Here is a 9,340-nt window from a genome sequence, read left to right as displayed (position 1 = left end):
ACCTCTTTCCACCTATCACATTTCTGACGCCCCTCCCCCAAGTCCCTCCTCCCTACCTTTTATCTTAGCCTGCTGGACAAACTTTCCTCATTCCTGAAGAAGGGCTTATGCCCGAAACGTCGATTCTCCTGTTCCCTGGATGCTGCCTGACCTGCTGCGCTTTTCCAGCAACACATCTCCGGCACCATTCTCCAGACCTCCTTACTGGCAGGGAAATCGATATTCTTACACATCCTTCAACTTCAGCTCGTCCTCAACTAGACTTCACCCATTGCTTGAACAGATAGCAATGCAAACAACTAGGCAGATGCTGAAGTGCAAACAACACTTATAACTGGTGCCAGGTAACTTGATTTTTCAAAGTGCAGCTATCCTTTCCACAATCCTTGGTCTTAAAACAGTCTTTTTTCTTATTTCAATCCAAATCAAAATACAGAAAAATGAAAAGATATGGTCTTCATAGTCACAACAACCTTTTCTTTGTGTTTCCTTTTAGCTTGCAGCTATCATAGTTCACAGTTCACCAGAAAATGAAGCAACAAATTATCAAGGTTTTCTTGAGTGAAAGAAAGAAGCATTTTATTACCAACTACTCCTGACAGAAAGCAATACAATATAATACATGCACAAACACATATAATAAGTTTAAAAGAAGCAGGGGTTTGGGAAACATGTCCAGTACAAACAGGAAGATACACAGTTTGAAGTTTGGAGTCTTTGATCTGCAAGAGTGAATCAAAGTCCAAAACTGTTTAGCTTTTTTTTGGTTTCCTCAGCAAAAGTGAAATGTACAATATTTGGACTTCTCATGAATTTTGTTTGCCCATGGTGCATTTTCACCAGGTGCTGATTTCAGAGGTTGGAAGAACCAGGGAGAAAAACAGCAAATCTTCCAGTTTCTATTGTTATGAATACATATTCTTCCCTCTCTACTCTGCCAAGCGTGCTGGTGATAGATTAGTCATCTGTACATTCCCAAGTCGAGCTCTGCTTTCTTACAGTCTTATGGTCTTTTTCCAAACTCAACACACTATGGGCATCTTTCCATCTCCCAATAAACTTATGGTGTCACTCATGTTTCCCACTATCACAAACATTTCTCAGAGAATATGCTTGCCATACAGCATGGATCACACTTGCTGGCACACAAACTTCTCTATCACACTTGCCTACATTTGACGCTTATACATTAACCAAATTGAAAATAAAAGCTGTGGATTCTGCAAATCAGCAAATTGCAAGCAGGCATGAAAACATCCCAACAAAATCCAAATGCTACAAATCATTATTTCCTGCAATAGCTAGAGCGTGCAAACAAGCTGCAATAATGAAGTTACATTGAGTTCAAAACAAGTAGGAACTGAGAGCCTACTTTTTAAATCCTGCTTTTGTAAAAAGAATTGCATGCTGTTAAAATAAAAGAGCAGCAGAGAGACAGAATAAAAAATGAGAAAAGAAATTGGATGAAATCATAAAGGAGCTAAATGGGTTAAGGTCTGAGGTCAGGTTGCATTAAAGACTGCTCGACTCCCACTGTATATAAGTTGCAGACATGAGAAACATTTTAAGTGTGAAAGAGAATTTCATGGGATAGAAGAAAGAAACTGTTTCCTCTGATGTGGGGTCCAGAATAAAGTAGAGGAGATAAAACCTCAATAATAGACCAAGGCAGTTCAAGGGCACCATCAGAAGCACTTCTTCTCAGAAGGTAGTGGAAACCTGAAACTGTCTTTTTCCAAATTAACTTTTGAGATGAGGTCAACTGATAATTCTAAAACTGAAATCGAAGGCCTTTTGTTAAGTCAAAAACATAACAAAAACATACAGTTAGCAGATGGAGTTAAGATACAGATCAGTTTCTAACCCTGACTTGATTCGTAGGCTGCTGTATTTCAGTCATGCTTTCATTACCTTTAGATTCAATTATTCCTGTACGTGGCCTCCCATCTTTCAATCTCCATAATCATGAGTGATCCAAAACTCCCTTGTTCATATTCTGGCTCACACCAAGTCCTATTCACCTATTATCCTTATGCACTGTCAGCAACTACACTGGTTTCCCCGTCACACAAAAAAGGTTCATCCTCTTGTTTGATTCCCTCCTTGACCTTGACCCTCTATTATTATGCTGTCAATAGTACAACTCTCCAAGATCTATGCTCCTCCAATTCTGGCCTCGTGCACAACCAGATGTCTATTGTTTTGTGAAGACTTATCCCAGGATACCACATTTTACTACTGCACTGCAGTCACATGTTGAATAACAATGCATCAGTCAGCTAGCCACATGAAGAACAGCAAGATCTACGCTCAAAAAGATCCAGGATATATATACACATGATAGACTGGTCAGGCTGGTGATCTTGCAGAGGTATTTGAGAGGTTGAAACATAAATGTGGGCTGACATTCAGTCACTTTCCAAGAAAAGCTTTCAGAACAGAAACAAAGTTATATTCTTTTGGGGGCAGGAAAGAATAAAATTAAATTGTTTAATAGCTAAGAGCTGAATAAAGATGAAAGGAGTAAACTCAGACCACGTCTTTGAAAAGTTCAGCACACGTATCATCTACAAAACTCTTCTGGGCTTTGCCCTCCTGAAGTACACAAAAAAAATGATTAGAAAGGACAAGTTCACAATGTCACAAACCATTGACAGTGCCAGAGGAAATGAAGCCGAGTAGACAGATGAAGACGCTGACTATACAAAGTGCGAGCTGTCAGATAAGGCAGCAGGGTCGATGCAGTGAAACAGTGATGAAAGAACGCAAAGACCCTTCTGAGGGAGGGTCACTAGATCTGAAACATTAACTCGGATTTCTCTTCACAGATGCTGCCGGACCAACTGAGCTCTTACACCAACTTCTGTTTTCGTTCATGAAAGAATATACACTAGACTAAGATAAAGATCATAGAATCCCTACAGTGTGGAAACAGACCATTTGGCCAAAGTCCACACTGACTCTCTGAAGAGCAACCCACCCAGACTCCCAACCGCTCCCCAATCTCTGCAATCCTGCATTTCCCATGGCTAATCTACCTAACCAATATACCCCTGGATACTATAAGCAATTTAGCATGGACAATCCACCTAAAGATGAGCCAGATATGTGAAAAATCATGAGCTCACAGACAGAAGGAAATGTCCCTCAAATGGATCAAACTGCAGAACTTGCAGAAAGTGCAAACAACAAGAAAAATTGTGCTAAATAAAAAGAAAGTAGATAGTAAATCATTTACTGGAGGCAAAGCAATGCAATGAATGAGAAGTAAAAGGAACAAGAAAAAGCAGTATCATCTGGAAGATGAGTCTGAGAACACAATAGGCACAGAAATCATACAACTACATGAAATGTCTGAAATGAGACACTCCCAAGAGAAAAGAAATTCACACAACCATTCAGATCTGGAAGAAAGTGAGAAATTAAACCATGACCATAAATCAGAAGCAGAACAGAGAGAAATGTCAGTTCTTTAAAAATATACCAAATCTTTCCATAAAAGTTGAAAGAAAAAGTACAAAGTTAAAAATCAGACAACACCAGGTTATAGTCCAAGAGGTTTATTTGGAAGCACTAGCTTTCAGAGCGCTGCTCCTTCATCAGTTGGTTGTCTGAGGAGCAGCGGACCGAAAGCTAGTGCTTCCAAATAAATCTCTTGGACTATAACCTGGTGTTGTGTGATCTTTAACTTTGTACACCCCAGTCCAACACTGGTGTCTCCAAATCAAAAGTACAAAGTGTAGAAGAACAGCATATTAACCTTAGCTTTAAAGTAATTGGCAGGAAGAGTCGAAGGGCGTGTGCATGGGGAAGAAAATCACTTTCATGCAGTGTGTGGTGTGTAGCGGTCTGAAAGGGTAGGGAAGGCACAGACAGTTAACTCATGTAAAAGGAATTTCAATATGCACCACCAATGCTACATTCTGCATGTTTACAAACTAAACTGTTATAAAGTAAAATTAAGCTGGGTAATTTGTTTTTTTGGTTGATACAGACACAATGAACCAGGTGGCTGCTTTCAATGCTGTCGACCTTCTGTGATTCAGTACACAGTCACCCAAAGAAATAAGCTCTGAATCAAAGAAATACCATGATGATGGCAAATGTCAGAACTGAGATCCAACAGCTGGAAACAAGCAAAATTTGTGATCACAAATTGGAAGATATGAACCCTAGGTACCATGTCACTGAAAGAGATGGTCCTCATATCTTGGATATTGAGCAACTGCAAAGGGCTGAGCATATCTCAGTAAACTATGAGATAAACAATTCAAGAATAAAGACTCAACAACTAGTGAACATAACACCACTGAAAGAGTCCAATTAGAGATGAGATCACAAACACGAAGACTTACAGATGCTCTTTCAGCAAGTAAACCGTGGATAATCTACTAAGATACAGCAAACATGACCAGCAATATGGCAGAATGGATTTCTCATTCAAAGATAGTACTCTGTGAAACAGATCTGGAAGAATTATACCCAAGATGATACACAAAGAATTCCTCCCGAAGACAATTCACCTCCAGAGAATTTAAGGAATTTCCTGCACAGTACAAGCTCTACTATCATCACCACATTACCCAAGCACATGTAGGTTTATATCTGAAGACAAACCCAGGGTCAAGAAACCCTCTCAAAATTTGTAACAATAAAGCAAGAGCCAAACTAAAAACTTTATTCTCTCTCCAATCTACACTTTCTCAAGGCTGACCTGAAATCACCTGCAAAGATCTTGAATCAAAGAAAGTTCAAGATAACTTTGGCAAGCAAGGCAGTCCTCCAAGTGATCAGACGAAAGAAAAACAACTTACTGATTCACAGGGAGACGATACAGGCTGTTCTGCTATAACACATGTTTTGCCAGCACAAATTGGCTATAATGCAGTTGACATATTGTGGACATTGTCTGGGTAACATGAACTTTCTACTGAATGGATATAGCGATTTTCTATTAACAATCTTCTACTGAGCGATGTTCTATAGCAGTTTTTCATACCATGATTTTCCACAGTGCATGGAAAAGGAGCACAACTATTGTGTTATATCAGAACAACCTGTAGTCAACACTTCAACAAGGACAGCCCCCACACGTCAAAAGTCTATTCTGTGCATGTTGTTGGAAAAACAAACAGTCCAGTGAGCAAATGGAAAGAAAGAGAGAGAGTCCAACACAACCCGTGCTGAGCTGGAATTGCAAATGTTAGTAAGTTCATAAGCAACATCACTGAATAAAGTGGCAACATCAACAGTATCATGGACAAATATAAACATAAACAATATAATCAGGAAGTGGTAACAACAGCAGTATTAAGCAAACCACCTGTAACACTGGGAGCAACATACAAAACCCATCACCTGTGCAGTGTGCCTACTCACCACCAAGTACCAAATGGACAAATAAAGGGACAACATCCTGTCACCTGTGTAACAGCATTAATATTTTCAGAGAATGAAGCAAGCTTAAGATATTATTTCAAAATATTTTTTCCTGAAAGATTAACAAACGTAAATGTTTGTAATAGTTACATTGATCGAGAAGTGCATGTTTTTAGAGGCCTGTAATATAATTATATCATTCAAAAAGAGACAGGAACTATCCTGGGTATCAGATCTTATTGCTACATTGCAGCCAAGTGCTACGTAACAAGCTATCCATCTCAGAGTTTGCAGTCACATGGAGAACAGCAACAAATACACTTACTGACATGCCAAAATAGAGTTGAAAAATATGATCATATGTAACTTGTAAAAATTTGAAAACCTATTGCTATCACATCACCACTGCTTTCAACAGCTTGGCCCAAACACTAGAAGTTGGGGATTATCCTCCAGTGAAGCACACTATTCCCTGTACAAAGAGCTATTTTAATACAGGTTGTTGTTGTTATAGCTGACAGCCAAAAAGTTGGAAGAAGAAAAATCCAAAACGAACTAGGCCAAATTTGTGGTGCACAAATCCAACCTTGCCTTCTCACAAGATTACACTCCCAGATGCCAGAGCATCAGAGTTTCACAGAATGGAAAATGGCCCAACATATCAATGCCGATCATCAAGCACTGCATCAAAGAATCCTTACAATGTGGAAGCAGACCATTCAGCATACCAAGTCCACACCAACCACCAAACAGCATCTCACCCAGACCCATTCCGCTACTCTATCCCAGTAGCTGCATTTTCCACGGCTAATCCAGACTAATCCATACTACAGGAAGTTTAGCATGGCCAGTCCACCTAATCTGCACATCTTTGGAGTTTGGGATGAAACTGGAGCACCTGGAGGAAACCCATGTTGACACAGGAAAAATGTCACCTGAGGGTGAAATCAAACCTGGGTCCCTCACTGTGCATCTATGTATCTATCTATCCTCATTCCATTTTCCAACATTTGGCTCATAAAATATGGTATTTCAAATGCTCATCTCAACCCAGTCTTCTGGAATGGTGAATAACACCAGGGCGGCACAGTGGCTCAGTGGTTAGCACTGCTGCCTCACAGCACCAAGGACCCAGGTTTGATTCCAGCCTCGGGCAATTGTCTGTGTGGAGTTTGCACGTTCTCCCTGTGTCTGTGTGGGTTTCCTCTGGGTGCTCCGGTTTCCTCCCACAGTCCAAAGATGTGCACGCCAGGAGAATTGGCCATGCTAAATTGCCCATAGTGTTAGATGCATTAGTCAGAGGGAAATGGGCCTGGGTGGGTTACTCTTCGGAGAGTCGGTGTGGACTTATTGGGCTGAAGGGCCTGTTTCCACACTGTAAGGAATCTAATCTAATCTAAAACATGCCAGAAGCTCCAGGTTTGAGTCCCATACCAGGGCTTGATGACCACTCGTGTCCAAAACTTAACCATCAACAGGTTGGTTACCCAGCCTTCCAATATAGCTGTGGCAAACAGTGCAGCCTTGTCAGCCATGTTTGATATCCCTTGAGCCATCTCCCCTGGTGACAGGCTGGTTAGCTGTGCTGTGAAGAACTGCCCATGCAAACAGACAAAAATGTGTGCTTTTCTGCCGCATATATCAATACAAATGGAAAAATCTCAAAGTCTAACTTGTTTGTAATGTGGCAGTGGACCTACTTCTTGAATTAATGCTGTTCACATCATAGAACTAAAACTTTAACAGAACTTTTTTTTTCCATGCAACAAATTACTTCAAAGCAGTTATATCAACATAATTAGCACTGATCCATGTAAGGAGGTATTAGTTCCGGTAGCCAGAAACAGTCAAACTGTAGGCGCTGAAAAGAAAAATCCCAGTCAAACATGAATATTTAAAGATAATATTTCAGTAACAAAAATTGTAACTGTTTAGTAAAATTGTTTCAAATTGAAATTATCTTTTCTCCTCTAAGGTTTAGATATTTGTTAACCTTTGCTAGAAAAACCCATCTTAAAAGAGACAGGCAGGTTAATTTAATTAGCTGTGCTATCTATCTCCTTGCAGGTCAGATGAAAGTAATTATTTTCCAGAGCTAAATACTAATTATATCAAAAATACATAGCAAATTCCTCGCTAAGATATGCCTCCCCTTCACTCAGCTCCTTTCTGCAACAGTTAAATTGACAACAGGAAAACTGATTTGCCATGAGCAATATCATTGATGAATGACAATTTTGCCATAAAAATATACACATATTTAACTAACAGTAAGTCCTCCCAAGGCTGCTGAACAGAAATAGTGTCAAAGGTGGCTGCTAATGCATTGCTCTGTCACATTCCAAGTTTGTCACTCACGATACCTTTTTCATACTTTAGGTGCCTTGTATTGTCTGACAAACAAATCTACTTCATACTTTTTCATAAAACTACACCATACAGTCTTTTTTTAAAAAAAAGACTCCTTTCAATTAGCCTCAGTTACTTTCCCCTATGACTGACCCACCTCCAGCAATTTTAGTGGCAGAATATTATATGGCATTATGCTCCTTTTTATATTATAAAATCGCAAAATCGCACACCTTCCAATGGTTCTGCTTTATTGCTCACCTGTTTCACTTCAATAAATTTCGATTAGTCCTGATCACATTACAGTCTGACTCCTTTTAATGTAGTCACTTGATTCAAATTATCTGATCATTCATTAGTTTTATGTTCAAAACTCTCCACTTATATCATCATTAGTGCTGTTTAATTCTAATTATTAAATTATTCAATGTTCTTACTCACGACTGCAGACAATGGATATTATCAGCAGACTGAACATTGTTTTTGATGCAGTAAGCTTCCATATCCATTGGAATGGCTTTTAAAATTAGCGTTCACGAAATCTTTGGAGAGTCAAATGGCAACTCATCTAGTACACTATTAAGCCAGAGCCTCGTGTGCTCACCTTAAAACAAACCCAAATACAAAATCAAACCACAGTAAAAACATTCTAAGACGAGTAACACAATGAATCATTGTCAGCAGCAAGATAGAGTATCTCCACTTTTGAAAGTGGATATAACTCTCAATAGACTTCATCCATGAGTAATCCAGTCAGTCTTGCCTATCAAGACATTTATCACATTTCCCTGATGCCCATGATACACTTCTCTATGCTTCAGCTTATGATTCCATTTTACAAATAATCTAAACCGTCTTTGATGTTCAACAAAACTCCAGAATAGTTTCCATAATCTGTTGATCTGTTTGCTTAGAAACTAAGCATTAATACAGGTAGGAAACAGCCTGCCAGAGTCATGCAACACAGGGAGTGGCAGTTCTTTCTAATCCACTCATGACTTACATTTCAAAAATATGGGCTTGGAATTTCTGTCTGATTTAAAGCAGTTTTAAGTCAAATAGATCAAAAGATCAGTGAATTTTAAGATCAAGTATGTTGCAACCTTACATTGGATCATTTGCAATCTTTTATACTCAATTAAGATGAGACCCTTCATCCAAATAAATCCTCGCCCACACAATGAAGATATTCCAGGAGAGTTTTGCAGGAAGATTCTGAGGAGCGTGAGACAAATAAGGGCTGAACCTAAGTTCAGTGCAAATTATTAACATTAATTAGTAACACTGTAGGGTAGAGATTCAATAGTGCCTTGTCAAATCAAGTTTCAACACCATGTGATCTAACATGATAATGACACAGCACCCTATATCCATGTATGGTAGTTGCCAGATAATTGGTACAATTAACTCTATTTTTTTTTCCTGTTTATTTATTTTATTTTATTAAACAAATTACAAAAACAGTTTACAACAAACAGTTACATTTACAGCTGCATACAAGAGACAGCAATTTTACAAGGGAGAGGAGCAGCAAAGCCAGGCCCCAAACCCTACCGTTCAAACAGTAAGGACATGAGGACAAACCTCAAATCCCAGTTTCACAAAGATATAA

The 9,340-nt window shown here is 39.0% G+C and overlaps 1 protein-coding gene across 22 annotated transcripts in view; it reads right to left on the bottom strand.

The window, feature by feature from the left end:
- Window positions 1–9,340, bottom strand: part of adgrl3.1 (adhesion G protein-coupled receptor L3.1) — a 682,401-nt gene that overhangs the window by 619,087 nt on the left and 53,974 nt on the right. The gene's annotated exons all lie outside the window — the stretch shown is intronic.

The sequence above is a fragment of the Chiloscyllium plagiosum genome, chromosome 2 (genome assembly GCF_004010195.1).
Source record: "Chiloscyllium plagiosum isolate BGI_BamShark_2017 chromosome 2, ASM401019v2, whole genome shotgun sequence".
In the NCBI taxonomy this organism is placed as follows: domain Eukaryota; kingdom Metazoa; phylum Chordata; class Chondrichthyes; order Orectolobiformes; family Hemiscylliidae; genus Chiloscyllium; species Chiloscyllium plagiosum.
Note: the sequence above shows the minus strand (reverse complement) of the source record. Positions and strands in the feature narration are given on the sequence as shown.